At 35.3% G+C, this 21,154-nt stretch overlaps 1 long non-coding RNA gene across 4 annotated transcripts in view; it reads right to left on the bottom strand.

Annotated features, from left to right (window-relative positions):
• LOC147833039 (uncharacterized) overlaps positions 1–16,391 on the bottom strand; it is a 95,030-nt gene extending 78,639 nt beyond the window's left edge. For 3 of the 4 annotated variants that reach the window (XR_015513204.1, XR_015513203.1, XR_015513205.1), the window contains exons 1-2: positions 15,985–16,391; positions 15,503–15,641 (exon numbers count right to left, since the gene is read on the bottom strand). This is a non-coding gene — a long non-coding RNA (uncharacterized LOC147833039). Of the gene's footprint in view, positions 1–4,549; positions 4,665–15,502; positions 15,642–15,984 lie in introns of all 4 variants that reach the window. The other variant, XR_015513206.1, reaches the window with a different exon arrangement.
• Positions 16,392–21,154: the final 4,763 nt, after the last annotated feature.

Here is a 21,154-nt window from a genome sequence, read left to right as displayed (position 1 = left end):
TTAGCTTTAGTGTATGTGCATGGTAAATGCGAGTAACATGAAGCGTTTGTGATCTCACTAACCTGGATGTATTTTTTTGTAGTCCCCAAACTTTGTTTGCTTTAGGCTTTGCTAAGCTAACTCTGTAAATGCCAATGACTCCCTTTGCATTGAACTTTGAGCATATTACATTCAGAGATGCTGTTGATGTTCACACAGCTACATTACACATTAAATAAAGTTTAAAATATGGTATCGTAGTGAAACAACCACTTTAATAATTAGTAAGCATTTCTAGCATGTTATAGCACTTAAAAATTATAAAAAGCAAAGAAAGATGTTGCTTTTACAAAACTATGATTGAGCAGAATACTTATGCTTTTTTGTGAATTGAAAGGTCAAATACTACTTTTTTGTGTTTATTATACAGTAGTGGTGACGAGTTGTTGGGGAATGTGCTTAATTGTGATTTAAAAAAAAAATCAATGTCACTATTCAAAAAATAAACTATTAAAACAAAAACAAACCCAGATTGTACATTATTCACTATACTTTGCTGGCTACAAAAGTGTGTGCAACTGTGCATTACAGCAAACAAAGTGATTACACATTAAATATGTGCATATGTTTGCATGTTCAAAATAAGAGTGCCTAATATTCCATATGCACTGTATTTATGTGTTGACCACAGCAACAGTGACTCATTCTGGCCCCATTTAAAGCGGTCCACTTGTGTACAAGGCCGGGCCAATGGTCATTTGGGTGGGACTGCGAGTTTACTTTGGGATCCCTCCCTCCTTTGATAGCTGCTTCTCTCGGGGCCTTCAATGTTTTGACATTTCAAGAGACTCCAAACCCACAAGCTTGCAGCAGTTTAAGTAGGTTTGATTTAAACAAGCTTCATCTGACATCTCAGGTGTTGTTTATGCTCAATAGCACCCAAATAATAAAGCAATCTGGTGTAGATACTTGCTTACATGGCCAGTCAGCACATCCTCTGGAGAGAAGCCCGGGATCTTTAAAGGCTTCTGCACAGATGGTCATTTTACACATGAGGAAACAGGATGGATGCAAAAAAAAAAATCAACAGTTAGAGAACAAACTGTGGTAGAGAACCAGGCATTTGTCCCTCTTTATAAATATGTACACCACAGACAGAGGAAAAAGAGTGCGAAACAAAACAAAAACACGTTCCTCTCGTGCTTCTAAATATAAAGTCAGACATCTAAAATGCTGGTGTTTACTTCACAACATTTTTGCTTCAACAGGCATTTCTAAATGATTTGGAAATGTAACCTGCATTTCACAATTAAAAATGGAACCAGTTTCACATTTCATGGTTGAGTTTTATTGGTGTTTAAATTAAGTGGTGACTTTTTGTGATTTTTTTTTTTTGCATGTGAAAGACTACAAAGAAAAAAAGGGTGTAACAGTACACATAAATGATGGTTCTGTTCATATCTCTGTGGTTTACTGAACACAATTTTCTATATATAACAAGTCCAAATGAAGTTCAGCACTAACAGTGGTTAAAACTATTTGTTTGGTACATGTACAGCAAATACCAAAAAAATTACAGTGCTAATATACGTAGACTCAGTTGCAATTCTATGTTCTAAAATGCAGCCCTAATCTTTTCATTAAACTATATAAAAAAGTTCTTTGATTGTTCAAAACATCATTTAAGGATGTATTTTTGCTTTTAGTAATTTTTTACAAAAACTTTTCATACATTTTATTCTTATCTTTCAGTCTCATCTTGTTTTGATATTCACAGAAAATTATTTAAAATGGTATTAGAACGTTCCACCGACATTATATTTATGTTCCTAAAATTGTTTCCTAATGTCTCAGTAAGTTATAAAAATGTTATTGCGGAAGGTGTTTAGTATGTTTAAAATGTCCAGTTTTCTAGACAATGTATTAACGTTATTGTAAAAAGTAGAGGTAAAATAGAGGTGAGGATCTTATGTGCAGCTTTGTTAATCATAATAATCAGGCAGGCATTGGTTAAAACGGGAGCAAACTGGAGCATATAGGTAATCCAAAGAATGGTCAAAATTATAGGCAGTTTAGGACAGGCAGCAAAATCAACATGATCAAAGAAACACTCAAAAGTCAAAACACAAAGGATGGCTGATGTGAAACTGGCATTTCGACACAGTGTCGAGATCCCTAAGTGCAAGTGAAACACTGCACCAAAGCATAATTCGAAACACCCAGGTCACGTGACTTATGTGATTCAAAACATTGGTCATTTCAGAAGAGTTTCAAACCTGGCGAATATGCATTTGATTAACAGGTTCGGAATACTAGCACAGAGTAAATGGCCCGGTTCAAATACAGACTTGTACAAATACTATGAAATTATGACAATGTTATTTTAATATACTTTTTATGACCAAAACAAGATATTTATTTACTAAGTGTTCATTCGAATGTCAGACCAATGTTGAAACAAAACACATCACAAGCAGTTGAGCATTTAAAAAATAACGTCTATATTGCTGCATCACCCTGGATTCGAACCCATTACCTCAGCATGCAGGTCTGGAACTCTCATCGCTTCTGTAAAATCACACAACTTCACAAGGTGGGGTTTAATACCTCAATTTGCTTAACTGTTTCTTTGCTGAAGCAGAACACATAAAACATGACCACTAGGTGTCACCGTAGAGACTGGTTTCGAAACGTTTCGAAGCTTTGACCCATTTGCATCAACTTCAGTGTTTCATGAAGCCTTGCTTTGCCCACTACTATGTGCAACTTTATTAATCAGAATATCAGGTGACTGGTCAGGACAGGCAGCAAAACAACATGAATAAAAAAAAAACAAACAAAGGTCAAAACACAGCTAAACAAGGCAAGGATAACCCTTAGAAGACTGAGCTATAATGTTTGTGCGTGCTATGTTTTTAATCCATCTGATTAGTCTTGAACAGCGTCAGATGTGTGTGTTTGCAATTAAAGAGAATCTGGGCCAGGTGTGTGAATGAAGTGCATGATGGGATCTTTAGTTGATTTAAGTGGCAGATTTGGAGTACTCCAGCTATCTGCAAATGCTAAATCGTTGGTGATCGTGACAGTTATTATGTTGGTTATATTTGCATTTTACTAAATGTTTTCATAATGTTTTGGTCTCATGTTATAACAATGTTCTCAGAGTGTATTATATTAATGTTCTAAAAATGTTTTCCTATCCCTATTGTGAGAACATCCGTGAAGTACAAATAACATCCTAAAGACATTCCCTTGTTTTAAGAATGTTTTTCAAGAATATTCCAAAAAATGTTATTTTAATAATGTTACGTGAACATTTTAAATAGTTTGAGTAAGTAAAATTATGATGATACTATATTTTCATAATTGTATACAGCAAATGTACAAACTTACCATCTACATTACAAATGAATTCATGTTTTGCCAAGTTTGTGTCTAAATAAATTCTAAATTAAACAAATTCTTTAAAAATGCATATAAATAATCAGGGACGTCACGGTGGTGCAGTGGGTAGCACGATCACCTCAAAGCAAAATGGTCGCTGGTTCGAGCCCCGGCTGGGTCAGTAGGCACTTCTGTGTGGAGTTTGCATGTTCTCCTCGTGTTGGCGTGAGTTTCCTCCGGGTGCTCCGGTTTTCCCCACAGTCCAAAAACATGTGCTATAGGTGAATTGGGTAAGCTAAATTGTCCTTTATTAATCAGGCGACCCATGATTAATGAAGGGCAAAAGCTAAAACAACTGAATAAAATATCAGCTGCTAAATCTTTATTAAATCCTGACACTAGTTTTTATTGCAAAAACAGTGTTTGGTACAAGCTGTTAGTAAATCTGGCCTTATTTTAGCATTTAACTTTAAAGGGATAGTACACCCAAAGCTTAAAATCATCATTTAATCACCCATCAAATCCTATTTGAGATTCTTTCTTCTGTTAAACACAAAAGACAACATTTTTTAAATGCTGGTAGCTGGTACCCATTGACCATAGTAATGATTTTTAATACTATAGAAGTCAATGGCATTCTTCTTTTTTTATGTTCAACAGAAGAAAGAAACTCATAAAGGTTGAAGACCACAGGAGGGAGAGTAAACGATGAGGTCATTTTAATTTTTAGGTGAGCTATGCCTTTAAGACGAACACAAAGATGCTCAGTCAGCTGTTGGTGCCAGCGATGCCAACATGCAGTAATCCTGTTGGGCATCTGAACAAAAAGACATCACACTGTGTGCGCTTAAGGCTTAAACACAACCATGAGAACCTGTGCTGTATATAAGAGGAAGTGCATCTCAGCCACTTTTAGCCAAAAAGCCACATACAATCGCAACATATTCTTTATGACGCATTTTTCTGGCCTCGGCGGTCGCTGAGACACAAGGGGAATCTTAATTTGCAACCTAATGGTAAGGTACTAAAAGCGACATAAAGATAGAACCATCCCTAATTTGCAGTTTCCTTGAAGAAGCTAATGCTACAGTGAGGAAATCCGAGAATAAAAAGCCTGAAGGATGATCAAAACAGATCTTTTTTCAACCCCTATATGCAACGCTGTCATTTCCATAGCTTTCTTTACCTTCGGTTTTGGAGCCAGGCCACCAGGGGAAAGTCACAGCGCAGACCACTGGAGACACCGGGGGAGAGGCGAAGACCACAGGCTCCTACCATGCATCCTGGCTCCCAGACACGGCCTGCAGAATAATCCCACAGCGGGGCATTTGGGATTTGTTTCGTTCCCAACACACATCGTTTCTCTGCTTTGTCTAGCCGTGGTGCCCTCACACAATGGACTCGAATGCTCATTGTTAGCATGTCTGATGACCATGCAATCGGTCTAATTAACATGTAACAATGGCGATGACAACTTTAACTGCCTTCCAATTTGTCATCAGCGTCCTATTTAGGGCTGAAAATGAAATTCTGTCTAGTTTGGAGAAAAGCTAGCGAGGTGAAAAGGTTTTGAAAACTGTAGTAAATGGAGCCTTTTGCATGCAGAAGTAAATATAGCTTCGTGAACACGCCATACTCCTGTACTCAACCTGTTTATCTTTTATTTACGAGTTATTAACTTAATGAGCGAGACTATAAGGACTAATGGTGCTGTGAGATCGGTCGACGTCCATAGAAAACTCTTGGCTTAAATGTGTTAGTAAAGGGAAAATTAGGGCCACGGCTTTAAATATGATATAATTGGCCATGAAATAAATAAGGAAATTTACAGATCTTGGAATCATAAAACAATATTGCCATGCTGGCATTTGCTCAAGGGTGGTTCCCTTGAACTTCAGGACCCGAGTGTAATATACATTTAGAGTAGTTTTCCTAAAGCGCCCTGCATCCCTGCTTCTGGGAAGGGAAGTAATTGCTTTTGCTGACTCAGGAAAGTCCACTTTGAGCTATTGTTATCCTTGTTTTTGGTGCGTTAACCCTCTGATGGTGGATACAGTAAAAGTCATTTTTAACCATTTTGAGAGGTTAAAATGACCATAATGCTATATAATTTTTCTCTTTATTCGTAACTGTACATGAATTGTACATGACATGATTCATAAAAACATGTGCTGATCAAAAATATGGAGCACAAACTTGTCTGAAAATCTGGTTCTACTGATAAATCTAGGACTTTCTACAATTTTATTTATTCATTTTCTTTTTCGGCTTAGTGCCTTTATTAACCAGGGTCAGAGGTAGGTAGTAATGAGTTTTTAACTAAAGAAACTGCTGTTTAAGAGAATAACTATATATATATATATATATATATATATTTTTTTTTTTTTTTTTTTTTTTTTCTTAAGATACTAGATATCTTTCAAGTGACATTTAAAGGCTTAACCAGGGTAATTCAAGTTAGGGTAATTAGGCAAATCATTACTAATGGTTTGTTCTGTAGACAATCAAAAGAAATAAGAAAAAATGCTTAATGAGGCAAAATTGTTAAATTAATGAGGCAAAATTGTTCTGTTAAAATCACAGAAGGGCAAATAATTTATATATATAGGCATAGGCCTGTATCAGATTCTGACGGTATGATAACCTTAGATAATTACAATATTGTGATTACTTCTATAAATATATTCTTTTTAAATTTCTTGGTAAAAAAAAACTAAAACGTTTTCCCCCTTTGAACACTATATTTTATTTTGAGAAACATTTTAAATATTTTGTAACAGTAAACATGTCAGGCTGAATATTTCAAGTGAATCATTGACTTCTGCTGTCTTCATTTGTTTAAAAAAACACAGATTTCTTTACCATTTAAAACAGCATCTTTGGATATCTTTTTTGCTGGAGATACTGTTGTCCTAAAAAAAATGTAAATAAAAAAAAAATCTTACACAAAAACATAGGAATGGTATAGCAGAAAATTTGGCGGTTTTAAAAACCTTGACTTTTCCAAACCATGGTATGCCTTGAAAACAGTTTTCATTCCTTACCTAATTATATATATATAAAATGAAAATTAACTAGTTTTTCATCAGATACTTTTTTTTTACTTTTACTCAAGTAACTTTTAAGATTGTTACTTTTACTTTTGCTTGAGTAAAAATTTCTGAAAGTACTTGTACTTTTACTTAAGTATAGATTTTGGATACTCTACCCACCTCTGGGGGTCACCACAGCAGAATGAACCGCCAATTTATCCAGCATATGTTTTACGCAGCTGATGCCCTTCCAGCTGCAACCCAACACTGGGAAACACCCATACACACTCATACACTATGGCCAATTTAGTTTATTCAATTAACCTATACCGCATGTCTTTGGACTGTGGGGGAAAACGGAGCACCTGGAGGAAACCCACAAACACAGGGAGAACATGCAAACTCCACATAGAAATGCCAACTGACCCAGCCGGGGCTCAAACCAGCGATCTTCTTGCTGTAAGGCGATTGGACTACCCACTGCCCACCGTGACGCCCTTGCAGGGTTTAGGGAAGGAGGAGGGTGGGTCAGTCGATCGGTCAGTCAGTCAGTTAACAGTGGCCTCCGGTGGATTTTTGTGAGAACAGCAGGTGCCAGTGGCACTCACAAGAGAAACTCGAGATCTCAAAAAGCATACACAGCGCCCTCTGGTGCATTTGCGAATACAAAAACTGCAACAACAACAACAAAAAAAACTCTTGAGACATATTTGGCACTCTCCAGTAATGTATATAGAGGTATTTTTTCAGAGTGAGCCTGGGTTGAAATATTGTTGTGTTACTTTTGTCCCTACTGACGGTGTCTAAAGTAACAATATGCAATTTATGTTTTAAGTGAAATGATCTTCAAGTTGTTCTACATTTGTTAAAAATACCACCCGATATTGATAGATAACACTTATGAGTTAGTAACCACAGCAAAAATATATTTCTGTCTAAAACATTATCTTTTAAAAATAGTTTTTTATGAAAAATGGTACTTTCATCCCCACTCTCCCCTATTTAAGTGTCTGCTCTACTTATAGTCTAATTTGTGCCTTAAAGAGCAAAAAAGTGGGACAGTATATTTGCTTTTGTATTTAAGCTCAGTAGCAAAAAAGTCTTAATACAAAAAAGCTAAATCTGATCATTTGCAAACATTCAGAGTCAGACAATTCAGTATTTTATCTTTACAATAATCCCTATTTGTAATAAAGTGTGTACCCTCCGTAGGAAAAAAGTTAAAAGGCATATCAGCTATATAGAGATTCAATTGTTTGACATGTTTGACCAACAAAATTTACTCGTAACCTCTTTTACAGGGACTCCTCCAAAATATAACACTGTTGATTAAAGACTGAACCCGTCACATGCACTTAAAGACCTACAAACAGCATCAGCCATGCACTAATTAGAAATTTAGCAGCATCACTTTCCACAAATGAACACACCCAAACAAACTGCATGGTGGGAGACGAACTACGCACAAGCAATTCCCAGGGGCACATTCTGAGAAATTATGAGACCACCAATCACAGACGCACACAGTAAAGTTTACACATGCCATCAGTTTTCATACAGTTCCCATGAAGATACATCTGCTGAACACTGGCATAATGAAACAATTTACCCCTCTGGCACCCTCTAGTATATTGCACTGAAATGTAAAGAATGAGCTTTTTTTTTATGAGGAGTGACGAGAAAAGGAGGAGTTATTATTCCTGATTTTCTTTATTGGTCAAAGACAAAACATTTTTAGCATTAAAACTAGGGCTGTATGATATTTAAAAAAATCTGACATTGTTATGTTTTATTTTTCTGCTCTAAATTTTGCGATATGAATATAGCTTCACAAGATAATTTGAATAGCACCATTTGACAGTTTTCCGGGGGGGTCCAAATATCTAAAAATTCTTAGATAATGTAAAAATATTGTTTTATTTTCAACTTTAGAAGAAATAAGTCAATATAAAAACTTAAAACTTTTTAAAATTATCTGCAAGTGGTGTAAGTAAAAAAAACAACTTATTTTGACTTTGAAATACAAACAACACAAAAATTCCAAAAAAGATACAGTAATTTAATTCAATTTTGCAGCTATATTGTATATACATACAATATATTGTATATATATATTGTGATATCCATGCTAAAACCATATATTGTGCAACAATAAAAATTAATACAGACAGAGCTAAACTAATTTTTTACAAACTTGTAGTTCATTTTAATAACACAAAGCATTTAGGTTAGTATTATAATCTAGAATGATCATTTTAGGTGATGTATTCGGATTACTTTTGAATTCATTTTTGGCCTGACTTGTTTGCAACATCAATTGGGTTATTTATTTTTATTATTTTTATTTTAAGAAACTTAAAAAATAATAATAAATGAGAATTAATGAATAGGGAATAATTTTCTTCCATCATGCGAGTAATCCAGCAAAATCTCATCCAGCAAAAATGACTGTAGTCTGATAATGGGCATTTTATAATGTAATATAAGTTACTTAGTTTAATTTTAACTTTGATTTCTAGATGACATCATTTAAAATGCCATTTAGTGTTAATGTGGCAAAGAAATGGCTGGCAAATACATTTTGCTGACAAATTCTTGCTGACTTCAATTTTTTAAGTTTAGAATTAAATAATCTTTTCTAGTCCTCTGACCTTACAGCAATCAAACCAAAAAGACTAAAAATATTAAGTTAAACTAACTAAGTAAATTAAATCAACTTACAAAGATTTGTTGTCTTGACTTTTTCCTCAGTACAATTTTTTGTATATTTCTTGACATCTTAAAAAAACTATAAAGAATCACATTGGTGTCTGAAAATTGTAATAAAATGTCATTTTAAATCTTTATACTTTAGCACTATTCTTTAAAAACTATTTTACGATGCTTCAGGATTGGCCAGCCCAGTCACCACTCCTGAACATTATTGAGCTTGTCCGGGGTAAGATGAAGGAGGAGGCATTGAAGATGAATCCAAAGAATCTTGATGAACTCTGAGAGTCCTGCAAATATGCTTTCTTTGTTGTTCCGGATGACTTTATTAATAAGTTATTTAAGTCACTGCAGATATGTATGGATGCAGTCATAATACACAATATTAATTCTTTTTCCACTGCACCATGACTTTAAATTCTATACTGTACAGTGTTTCTGTTAAGCAACAAGACTTATGGCAAAGCAAAGTCAGATCTTACTGTCCTAATTAAATAATTAAAAGTCAAGGTATGATCATATTTTATTTTGTTAAAATAAGCGTAATCTAGAGGCCTTTGCCTTTCATATAAGCCACTTTTAGCCACTTTCAAGATATTATTTGTTGTTTCTAATACTTGGATTGGCATATAATACTTGGATATAATCAATTATTCGATACATGTCAGTTTTGCATATAAATGTTATGCAGCTCCATGACATCACCTATATTTTGGCACTTATTTTCAGAGAAGGTATAAGGAATATTAAAATGTACATAAAATTACATTTTATCTAGAGAGCATAAGGACATCTCGTCTTGCACACTTAGTTTCATCAGTACATTTGTTTAGTTATTCACACTGAATGCTGCCCAAAAGTTGCATCTCTCATAATAATTTTCATCGCCAATACATCAAGCTGTTTTTAATTATACACAGTGGGCGAGAGTGCTTTAATTGAACTGCGCAACTGTGAAGAGTTTGTTGGCTGAGAAGAGATGTGACCTTATAAAAAGCAAGGTACATCTCTATATAAATGTCAAAGGCACTATCATGATTCATTAGTAGCATAAAACTGTGCGCTTGTATATACATGAATGTTGTTACAGTCTTTATATTTGGAAGTACGTAACGAGTTTAACCTGTAGTAACCCATTTACAGCGTACGAATAACAAAAATAGCTATTGTAAATTCACAATAATGAGCACTTGGCGTGAAGTTGACTGTCAGTCGCTTATCTTACATTAAGATGGATGGAGATTGAGTAGGCGCTGCTTTAAAAAGCACACGGCTCATAATGTCGGGCTCTGGTGCATTTCTGTCCTTTAATTTGGAAAGGGCGTTTCAGAAATGTCACGGAACTTAAAAAGATAATAGAGGGTAAATGTATAGATTACAGTGGATTTCCAAAGTCCAACGATATAATTTGGCTCATTTCAATGGAACAAACCCACAGCCGGAAGCCTGTAAATGCAGTTTAACACTGATAGAAAAATCTCCAATTGACTAAAAAACACAAAACAAAGGATGTTAAACTGTGAGACTTTAAAGTGATGCTTCATTTGTTCTGCCAAATAATTTCAGTACTACGTTAAAAGGATGACAAAACGTAAAGAAAAGTTTGCTCAAGACTGCCGTGTTTAGAATCCAAGCAAAGGCTAGTTTATTTCTGTGCAAAATTGCCTCTTAAGTGGTGATGAAGGATAAAGAAAACCTGTCCAGATGAAAATGTTTGGATCTTGGCTGTCATGGTTTGCGGATGAATGAGCGGATATTTTCATGCAGTAATCTTTGAGGAAAAGCAAATCAAACAGAGTAAGAAAAACTTCTGAAGGTAATTTGTCTACAATTGTCAGCTTCTAAGCTGGAACATCTGTAGAAGAGGAAATTTGAAGTTTTATTTCTACCACTAATAGCTGAATTCGAACCAAACACAACTTAGCAAAAGGCTCAAAACCCACGTTTCTGGCAAGTTTAGCCCTGTGGGTTCAGCTGTTCTATTTGTACACCATAAAACCACCAACTGCCCTCTCTGAATGTATTCATATATCACTACAAATAGCTTAGGTGTCCTCTTAAACCAGCATAAACACCTTAAAAGTGTCTGTTTTGAAAATGAGTCCTCCTTATGCACTATTTTGCATTTCAAATCTACCAAACACTAACTTGTTTTTTTCTCATTTCTTCTAATCATCCAGCCCAGCTTACGGGAAAAATGTAACAAACAGGAATTCAGCTCGTTCTGGAACACTAAACTTCATAGTGTTCACTTCCATTTTGTTGCTACTGAGGAAAAACCCCAGAGGAGATCATTATGTGGCGCAGAAGAGACCATCCTGCATGTGGTTCCTAAAAGTCAACAGGTCATCAGTTGTGGTTCCTGAAGAGCAACTTTGGCACATGCTGAAATTACAGAGATCACTGAAGCTCTCAGAGTCAAATACTCTTGAGGTTGTCTCCTCGTTCGCTGCCAAAGCTCCTATATTAGGCCAGACTTTCCGCTGAGGACCCGTCTACTCATCCGGACTCCGACTGTTTATGAGTGGCGTAGTTTATAAACGCATTAGCCTGAAAAATATATGGTTCTAAAACTGTCTGAATATGCGGTTCTTGCTTCAGCATGATTATTTAAAAAGCATCTACTATTTATTCAAAATATAAAATGCAAGGTGTAGGCACTTTCATTTAAGCATGTACGGTTGATTTAAAATTTATACTGCACTTTTTAAAACTCTTAAAAATAAAGAATCTTTATTGGAATTGTCAGTTCCATTAGGAAGCCTTAAAGGTGCAGTAGGTGACTGTCTTCAGAAACATGTGCTGTTGTGCTGGTTGAAAGTCTCTTCACAGTCCAATAGTAATGATTAAAGCAAATGATCTAAATGTGTTTATATGTATTTTTATATTCTGGGTAAGGCATACAACTAAATGTTCATCCAATGAAATATTGTCAGCTGACATCTCCCATAATTCTGATAAGTAGCTCAAACTGTCTGTCAACAAATGCAGATTTGGGTTTTTGTGCATCTTTGTTCACGCATATCCGCCATCAGCCTGTCCACGCCTGCATGAGACGCATGTGACGAACTCCCGATATTGTTTACAGCTGCTCTGAATATTCACTCTGAAATAGCATGTAAGTGTGGCTTAGTCATAAGTGAAATTCTTGCAACCTGCCGGGCCAAAAACTACTCACACTTCTAATTGACAAATGACATGAACTAGTGGGTTGTCGGGCCGTGGTGGGGGCAATCGCTAATATGCTAACCAATTAGCATTTTGGCAGATCACCTGCTGCACCTTTCAGAACATCCATGAACCTTTTCATTCCAAAAGGTTCTTTATAGAGGAAAGAAGTTCTTTATCATTTGACACACAAGGTTTTCCAAATTCATAATATTACAGCCTCTATTTACCACACTGTAAAAAATACTGGGTTCCACACAATCAATTTGTGTTGGGACTAGGGCTGGGTAATAAAATCGGTCTCGATATTTATTGACCAAATACCATTGTCAATATCGATAAAAAAAGTTCAGTATGAAGGCTATAGTTTTATTAAAATGTAGCTGCTGAGTGTGCACATTGAGAGGAATGTCAATAAGCTTAATCTAAGTTTGTGATTTCCAATAGAGGCGCGCGACTTGCACGACGTGCACATGGTGTGCAGCGAAAAACATCTGAACTTTCAGAATGCCGCAAGCACACCACAATTCATGTAAAACTAACCAATCTGCTTTACACTTTATATGGAATATACTGATTTCAGTAAGACTGAAGAAAGACTAAACACAGTACAATCAAACACTGTAGTGCTTTTTACTTTTCTCCATAAACTCCATAAAATCAAAGCTGCAGCAATGGTTTGTTCGTTTGTCATCCTCTGAAAAAAACGGTTGATGGTCACCTAGTTACGAAAGACGCCATTGAAAATGGCGAAGTAAACCCCGCACTCGCACTTGTCACTTCAGTTCAAAATAACAACACATGCAAAAAAAAGTGCCATATAGCAGCAGTGAAGAGATTGTAAATAAAAAAGGATTTAAGGATATCGCCAGAGTGGCTTTTTGGTTCCTCTTCTTGTGCATCCCAGCCACTAGCTCCCTATCTGAAAGATTTTTTAGAAGGGATGTGCAATTAATTGAAAATCCGATTTCGATTTCGGCTTCAAACGATTATGAAAAAGCATTAATCGAGATAAAAGATAATTGCATCATATACCGCCCCCTTTCCAGCTGTACACATCTGTTGCTCCTAAAAGCGCGAAAGACCGCGTGCTTATGTGTGTGCGGCACGCGCACAAAGCCAGAAGCATTCGGCCGGTCAGCATTCAGTCTCATTCGCACACTGAAGCTGGAATTATACTCGCGCCTGGTGCCGCATCGCGCACCTCCGCTAACCGCGCCCGCACCTCGCGGAACGGACAAGGTGCAAGACATCTAAAATCATCTTAATAAGAGCGCTTTAATAGTCAAATAGGTGTCAAAACGCGGTGTTTAGCGATTATTCATAATGACCCTCATTTGTGTAATAAACAAACGAGTTGAGAATCAAAAGACAAGTGAAAGAGAAACCATTAAAGAGACAGCGCGCTATGCTGTTTTTATCATTTATCAAACAAAACGAGAAAATCCCTCTCTGCTCTTGACTGAAGGATTTTTGTAGCAAAAGTTTTATTCTTACAGTGAAGATGCTTAAAGCACAGTTTGTTTCATATTTTTATTATTTTGTATTTATTTCTTTTTCCTTTGCAGGGAGGAAAATAACTGTATGTATATACATTGAAGTCAGAATTATTAGCCCTCCTAAATATTAGCAACGCTATTCCCCCCAATTTCTGTTTAATGGAAAGAAGTTTTTTTTTTAACTTATTTCTGAACATAATAGTTTTGATATATAATTTGTGATTACTGATTTCTTTTATCTTTGCTATGATGACAGTACATAATATTTTTCTAGATATTTTTTTAAATACAAGCATTCAGATTTAAGTGCAATTCAAAGACTTAATAAGGGTTAAGCAGTTCATTGTATAACAGTAGTTTCATCTGCAGACAATCAAAAATATATTGCTTAAGGGGGCTAATAATATTGACCTTAAAATGGGTTTCAAAATATTTAAACCTGCTTTTATTCAAGCTAAAATAAAACAAATAAGCATAGAAGAAAAAATATAGGAAATACAGTTAAAATTCCTTGCTCTATTAAACACTATTTGGGAAATATTTATTTAAAAAAACAAATTCTCAGAAACACTAATAATTTTGACTTTAACAGTAATCGTTTTAAATAATAGTGATTACAATTATGACCAAAATAATCGTGATTAGGATTTTTCCCAAAATCGAGCAGCCCTATTTTTTAGCATAGTGAGTAATATATCCATCTAACTTCACAATTTGTAATGCTGTATGTATTTGAATAATGATGATTAGTTCCTTTACTTGAAAGCTCAGATTTTGTCATAATATGTTTTGTTTACAGAGTTTGAGGTGTACTGTATCATTATTATTCACACCTTGCAGATGTTGATTAGCAGACCTTTATCATTGCACATGCTTTGTAACATTTTATTGATCAAGTTTAAGAGTCTCTTTAACACTTGTTTATTTTATTATAAAAAGATGAGAAATTTTGTTTAAACATTTTTGTTTTGATTATTAAAACTATTTGCCTTAGTAATGTTGGTAAATTAAAATAAATTGGTTTAAAAAAAATACAATTATTGAGTTTTTTGGGGAGCGATTTTTTTTTCAAGTAATTTGAACAAACAGCAAACGCCATTTTTTGAGTGCATTTAAAAATAATCATAAATGTTTTCATATCTTTTAAAGTTTTCATTTTGTCTGTGTTGTCTTTAAAGAGATATTTTGTATCATTATTCCTACTTTTAGTTTGGTGTAAAGGCTATTCCCCAATCCAATTAAGTCTTTGGAAAGTAAATATAAAAAAAAGTATTGGAGAAAGGCATCTTGTTTTGTTTATTTTTGGACGGCTGCTTTGCTGAGGGCGCTCTTGGTGGGTTGCCATGTCCTTTTACTATACATGCTGTTTAGCTTATTTTGAGCTTGCTCCTTTTGCTGAGTTTACTAACAAGATTTGGCAACACGTACCTCCTTTACTTTGATTTCTTGAACCGCACATGACCCTATGTTCAAGTCATAAAGCGCTTTGGGTGTACGCGTTAAAACACACGGTAATACACGTTTAAAGCGCGATATAAATGCGTTCACTGCAGGTCTTCACATTATTTTATGATACGCCATTAACAATCAGGCCTATGATAGACGGCTAGCATAACGAGGTCGACGTTTATCAAAAGACGAGCATTTTATATTTCACTTTTGTTCGTGATGGCACACGAAAATGAGTTGTAAGTAACACTCTTTGGCAGATAAAAAGATGCTTTATCTTACCTGTTCACTGGTATGAAATAAATCAGCTCATGCTCCTTGATTTGCCTTGAGGTTTCTTTGGCGCGCACTCCTCAACTTGCTGCAGTGATTGACAGCTTCGTTATTTACAATGAGAGGGAGGTGGTTGCCAAATGTGTCTCTATAAAATAAGGGACAAAACTAAAAATTCTCAGCACAAATATTGGTTTTTTATAGCAGATTCAAAATTCTGTTTTATTTATTTATTAGTATTTTTTTTTTAAAGCTAGAGAATTAAATAATAATAACAAAAATAAGAGTATATAACAAGGTGTTTATTTGCTTTATTACAAGCTGAATCATCTGCATTTTCACTGCACTTTTAATCCAAGTAGTGGTGCTACATTAACCCTGTTATTAATTAGCTAGTTAGATTGTATAATTACAAAATATAATATCAAAATATTTTAAAACATTTCAAACGGGATACATTGCCCTTTGAAGTGAAAAACAAAAATAATCACCATATTGCCATGTCATTCCAAACCAAAGTGTCCTTTGAAATTACGGATTTTGAAGGGTACAATTGATGGACACATCAAGCACTCAAGATCCTTTGTGCAGGGTAGTAGTTTTGATTTCACACAGAATGACAACTGAAAGCTCGGAGTACAAGCCAGAAACCAAGATGTGCGCCTCCATTGATTGCAATCCCACAAGTTGATCAAAACACTGTAAAAAGGCAGTCATTTGCACAGACAGTGCTGAAATGTCCACAAATAGAGGGTGGATAGCACTGTTTGCATCACTGGCTTCACCAAGACAAAAACAAACAGAAATGTGAATAAACAATATATTTGTGATGCAAGGTACAAACACGCAAGGCAAGGAACCCACGTCATAATGTTCAATCAGTATAACAAGACTCAGCAACTAGTGTGTGGGTCTGTGCTGTTTTTAAAGTCCATGTGATCAGTTCTGAACAGCTTCAGCTGTGTGTTTGCAATCAGAGCTTGATCAACTTTTTTGATCACCAGAAACTGTGGCTAGTAGATTTCCATCATTATTAGCCACTCACCATTTTCAATAGCCACATTTTTGTTGTTGGGAAAATATATTTTAAATGCATAAATTTGACTTTGACATGCTAAAATTACTTGATTTAAATTTTGTGTTATGTCCACATGCCTCCTCGTGCATTTAACTTTTTGTGTGTGTTGAGTATGAGCTTGCTCAGTGTGCATGAGCAAATGGGTCTTGTCGCATTGCAATTAGTTTTTATTTCACATGACTTTTCAGGGCTTAAAATTAAGAATTTACCAAATTTATCTCTGACCACACAAAAAATAATTAATTATTTCTAAGCCTCAAGTTTTTTAACGTGTCAAAACAAGGAAAATATATGCCATGTATTTGCCCAAATTTGCCATGTATCTAAACTATGTGCAGTAATCTGTCATAGCTAAAGGTCCCAGATCACATTTGCGTGAATATTGGGTCATCTTTATTGTTGAATCCTCTGCTTTTAAGAAAACTACAATTTAAAAATGATTTCCAACCAGCTAGAGTGGCTAGTGGAGGTGGCCGTCTATGCATTTGGTGGGACCCGCATTTGGTGGGTTGCCGGGTGTTAATCAAGCCCTGTTTGCAATCATGGAGATCTGTGTGAGTGGTGCATGACTGGATATGTAGTTCTTTTGCTGGCAGATTTGTAGTTCTCCAGCGTTCTGCATAGGCTAGATGGCTGGTGACTGTGACAACATTATACTGTTTCAGTTCTATATTGACTTCTGATATGGAACACAGAAAAAAAATAAAACAGCAAAAAATTGTAATGTAAGTTTTGTTACTTGGATTCAAAATTAAGATTTCAATATTTTTTCTGTCACAACAATGGTCATTACATTTATTTATTATTTATTAACTTTTTAAAAACAATAGATCTTACATTTTAATGCTAGTAGATCACAACTAACAACAGATACTTTTAAAATACATTTTAGAGTGTATTGTATGATTCGTGTTATTTAAACGACCAAATTAAATTTGGGTCCATTTGATAAAACCATGTCTTAACTGTTTCACAACTCCTTGACGATTGCGCTAAACTCCAAAGTGTTCTTCGGGCTTTCAGATGTTTGTCGTGTTTTATTCTAAAACTGCTTAAATTGTTTCTTGCAGACAGAAAGCCTGCAATTATCTTTGGAAGACACTCTTGGATCAGTGATTATCTTTAAATACAGGACTTAACCACTAAATTTATGTTCTGAAAAAAACATTAGGTTGCTTTATTTAACCGTATCCTTTAAGCGATTGTGATTCCCCGAAGCAAGGGATATTTTTTTTTCTCCCATGCTGTCATAAAAGAGTGAAAGGCGAGACCTGTCTGAAAGGTGGAGGATCAGAGACACAACAACTCCAAAAGAAAGAGTCTCTTTGTTAGTGATGCTTTTAAAAAAGCAGAAATGAAAAGCAAAGGAAGCCAGTAATGTGCTGAACACTTGACACGATCAGCACACCTTTCACTTTATGTTTTTTTCAGTATACCTGTGATCTTGGAACAAATAACAATGATGGCATCAGCAGTCGTTCAGACGCTTCATGCTTGATGAATAACGTCTCAGAGAGCAGTTTCATAGCGTCTATTTCCGAGACCCTATAATTTAGCTGATAATCTAGTTGAGTAGTTCCCATCCACCCTTCCATTCATAAAACTCAAAGTAGCTTTTAGTGGTGGAGTTAGTTTATTGAAATCTTAAATTTGTGTCCCAATCTAGATGGGGTGTATCTTTAGCTCTCACTCAAAAGCAGATCCCTGTTGCATCAACCAATAATTATTGTATAGCATGTTCTGCTGCTGGGTGAGGAAGTGCTCTGGTCATCTAGGAGGTGAACTGAAAATGTTTTCTCATGTGTTTTCATGTACTTAAACTAATGAAAGTCGAACACTGAAAAAAATATTGTTTTCTTACTTAGATTTTTTGTCTTGATTCTAGTCTAAATATCTAAAAATTCTTAAATCAAGAATCCTTTTCTAGACAAAATATTGCCTTGTTTTAAAGGGGTGGTCAACTACAATATCCAACACAATCTCACGGCAATTCGTAACCTTTCCATTTAGTGGCTAATTCGTATGAATTTGTACGATCTAATTTGTACTATTTAATACAATTTGCTCATCCCCCAATAACGGTTGGGGTTAGGGGTGGGGTTAGGTGCCACGCCTCCTTTTTTAAATCGTACCATTTCGTACGACTGAACTCGTTCAAATTCGTACGAATTAGCCACTAAACTGGCCAAAGTAAAATACTTACGTTTTCTCGTGAGATCAGGCTGCAATATCATATTTTATACTTTAGTTGATTTGTAATGTAGCTGTGTGAACATAAACAACATCTCTGAATGTAATATGCTCAAAGTTCAATGGAAAGGGAGACATTGGCTTTTACAGAGAAAGCTTAGCAAAGCCTACAGTAGACAAAGTTTGGCGACAAAAAAAACAACATCCGGGTTAATGAGGTCATGAACCCTTCAGGTTGGGCACATTCACCCCGCACAGAGCTTCTTCTGTTTCTGTATTTAGGCATCCAACGGATATGACACAAAAAGAGAAGTGCTTACAATTTAATTTTAATTATGTTCCAAAGAATAATAAAAAAGATATAGCTCTAGCATTTGACAAAGGAGAGCTTCCAGAATCTCTCTTAGATCAGTGTTGGATTCGGCTAAAAACTCCTCAAAGAAGGAGCAGCTCTAACCATAATAGACAAAGCTGTGGATTGTGAGCCACAACCTGTAAGTGTTTTAATTTGTTAAAATTGATCTATTACATGCACATTTTCCAGTGTTAACGTTATGTTGTAGTGAAGGCGTAAACAAGGATGTAAACAACAAGAAATGCTGTTTGGCACAGATAACCATTTAGCTACAAATTCATATTTATCTGCCAAACCCCTGTAAACACCCACAATCTTCAGCAGTGCTACAGTGTCTCGCTATGCAGCCGCTATCCCTGCGTTCTACAATTCAAATAACAAACTCGCAAAAGATATGAGAACGTTTCATGTTACTTACACAAGCTTATTCCGAATATATGTGAAAGAGAGCTTTATTTTAGAGAGCAGACATGAGGCTCAAACTGATACAACTAACAGCTACACTGACTGACAGTGTATTTACACAATAGCAAAGTGTATGCTAGTAGAGGCATGGCGCTTCCTTGTGACATGGGGCTGACCTGCAAATCACAGCACATTATGTTGGCTGACCAATCAGAGGCTCTTTAGGGTGGGCCTTTTAGAAAAACTAGGAAATATGACAGTTGTTTTCATGTTAGCTGAGTAGCTGTATATAATTAAAAGAAGATATAAGAAAAACTTACATGATTTTCTACAAATGAAGCATGAACACACATTGCTTTGCTTCTTATAAACACAACCAAGCCTTAAAATACACTCTGGACCACCCCTTTAAAAAATAATATGCTAAAATTCCTAAATAATTTGTCATTGGGGTAAGCAAAATAATTTTATGTCAAAAGGACATTTCATTGCCAGATGATTTTGCTTGTTTTTAAGGGAAAAATCAGTTTATTTTGGCATATTATTTAGTAAAACAAGACTATATTGTTTGCTTGTTTAGAAAATCTACATTTAGAAAAGCATTTTTTTGTAAAGATTCAGTCTCGAGCTACTGCTGGCCCTCAATAAAACATTTGTTCGCAAATCGATCAGATGTACTGTCTTCCTTCTTATTTGCAGTGAAAAAACACCATGATTTTACAGAACAAAATGTGATTTCTTTTATTTCTACCAGGATGGTTAGAATTATGAAATATCTATTGTATTTATTAACATGTATTTATGACAAATATGTATCATATCTTTGTTGGTAGCTAACTGAAACTCATCAGCCACTTTTTTTTTTTTTTTTTTTTTATCTTTCTGATGCCAAGTTGGACCCTATTTTGTCTTCAGAACTCCCTTAGTCTACACTTACTCAGATAAATCAGATTGGCTATAGGACTGGTGGAGCTGCTTATTGGTGGTGTTGCTTTTTATGACATTTGCATTACACAATTAAATTGATTTGCTCACAACTAAATCTGAACTACAACTAGACAACTAAATCTGAACTAAACTGAAATGAACTTCAACTGTGACATCTGTACTAAACTAAACTGAAGCCGTTTAATTTTACTAGTACATCAGCATTCTCCACTACTCAACTATTGTAATATTTGTAATATTTGGCTATTAATCTGTATCTGTATGTTTAACTGCTTTGACATAATCTACATTGTAAAAAGTGCCGTTGACATAAAAATTAATTGAAAGAAAGAAGGTCAATTCTGTGAATCAATCTCCCCTTCTGGCATATCCCAGTTGCTCATTCCAGATCTGAAGACTGTGGAAAAAAGTTTAAGTGTTGAGAACTCATTGTAATTTTCAAGAAACTTTCCCAAGACCCAACTAGTCTTTAAACTCAACTGGCACAAAGAGGGATGTACCAAGCAAATATACATATTTTTGCCACCAGCAGCCTCAACCATTGATATACAGCAAGGCAGTATATCCCAATGTTGCAGCAAGAAATCGAGACTCATCAGATCAAGCAACCTCTGACCTTTCCTCCGACCTCTGGCATCAACAAGATATTTTCTCACACAGAACTGCCACTCACTGGATATTTTCT

The sequence above is a fragment of the Danio rerio genome, chromosome 17 (assembly GCF_052040795.2).
Source record: "Danio rerio strain M-AB ecotype USA chromosome 17, GRCz13ab, whole genome shotgun sequence".
Lineage (NCBI taxonomy): Eukaryota > Metazoa > Chordata > Actinopteri > Cypriniformes > Danionidae > Danio > Danio rerio.
The sequence above is the reverse complement of the archived record's forward strand: the minus strand, read 5'-3'. Positions and strand labels throughout refer to the sequence as shown.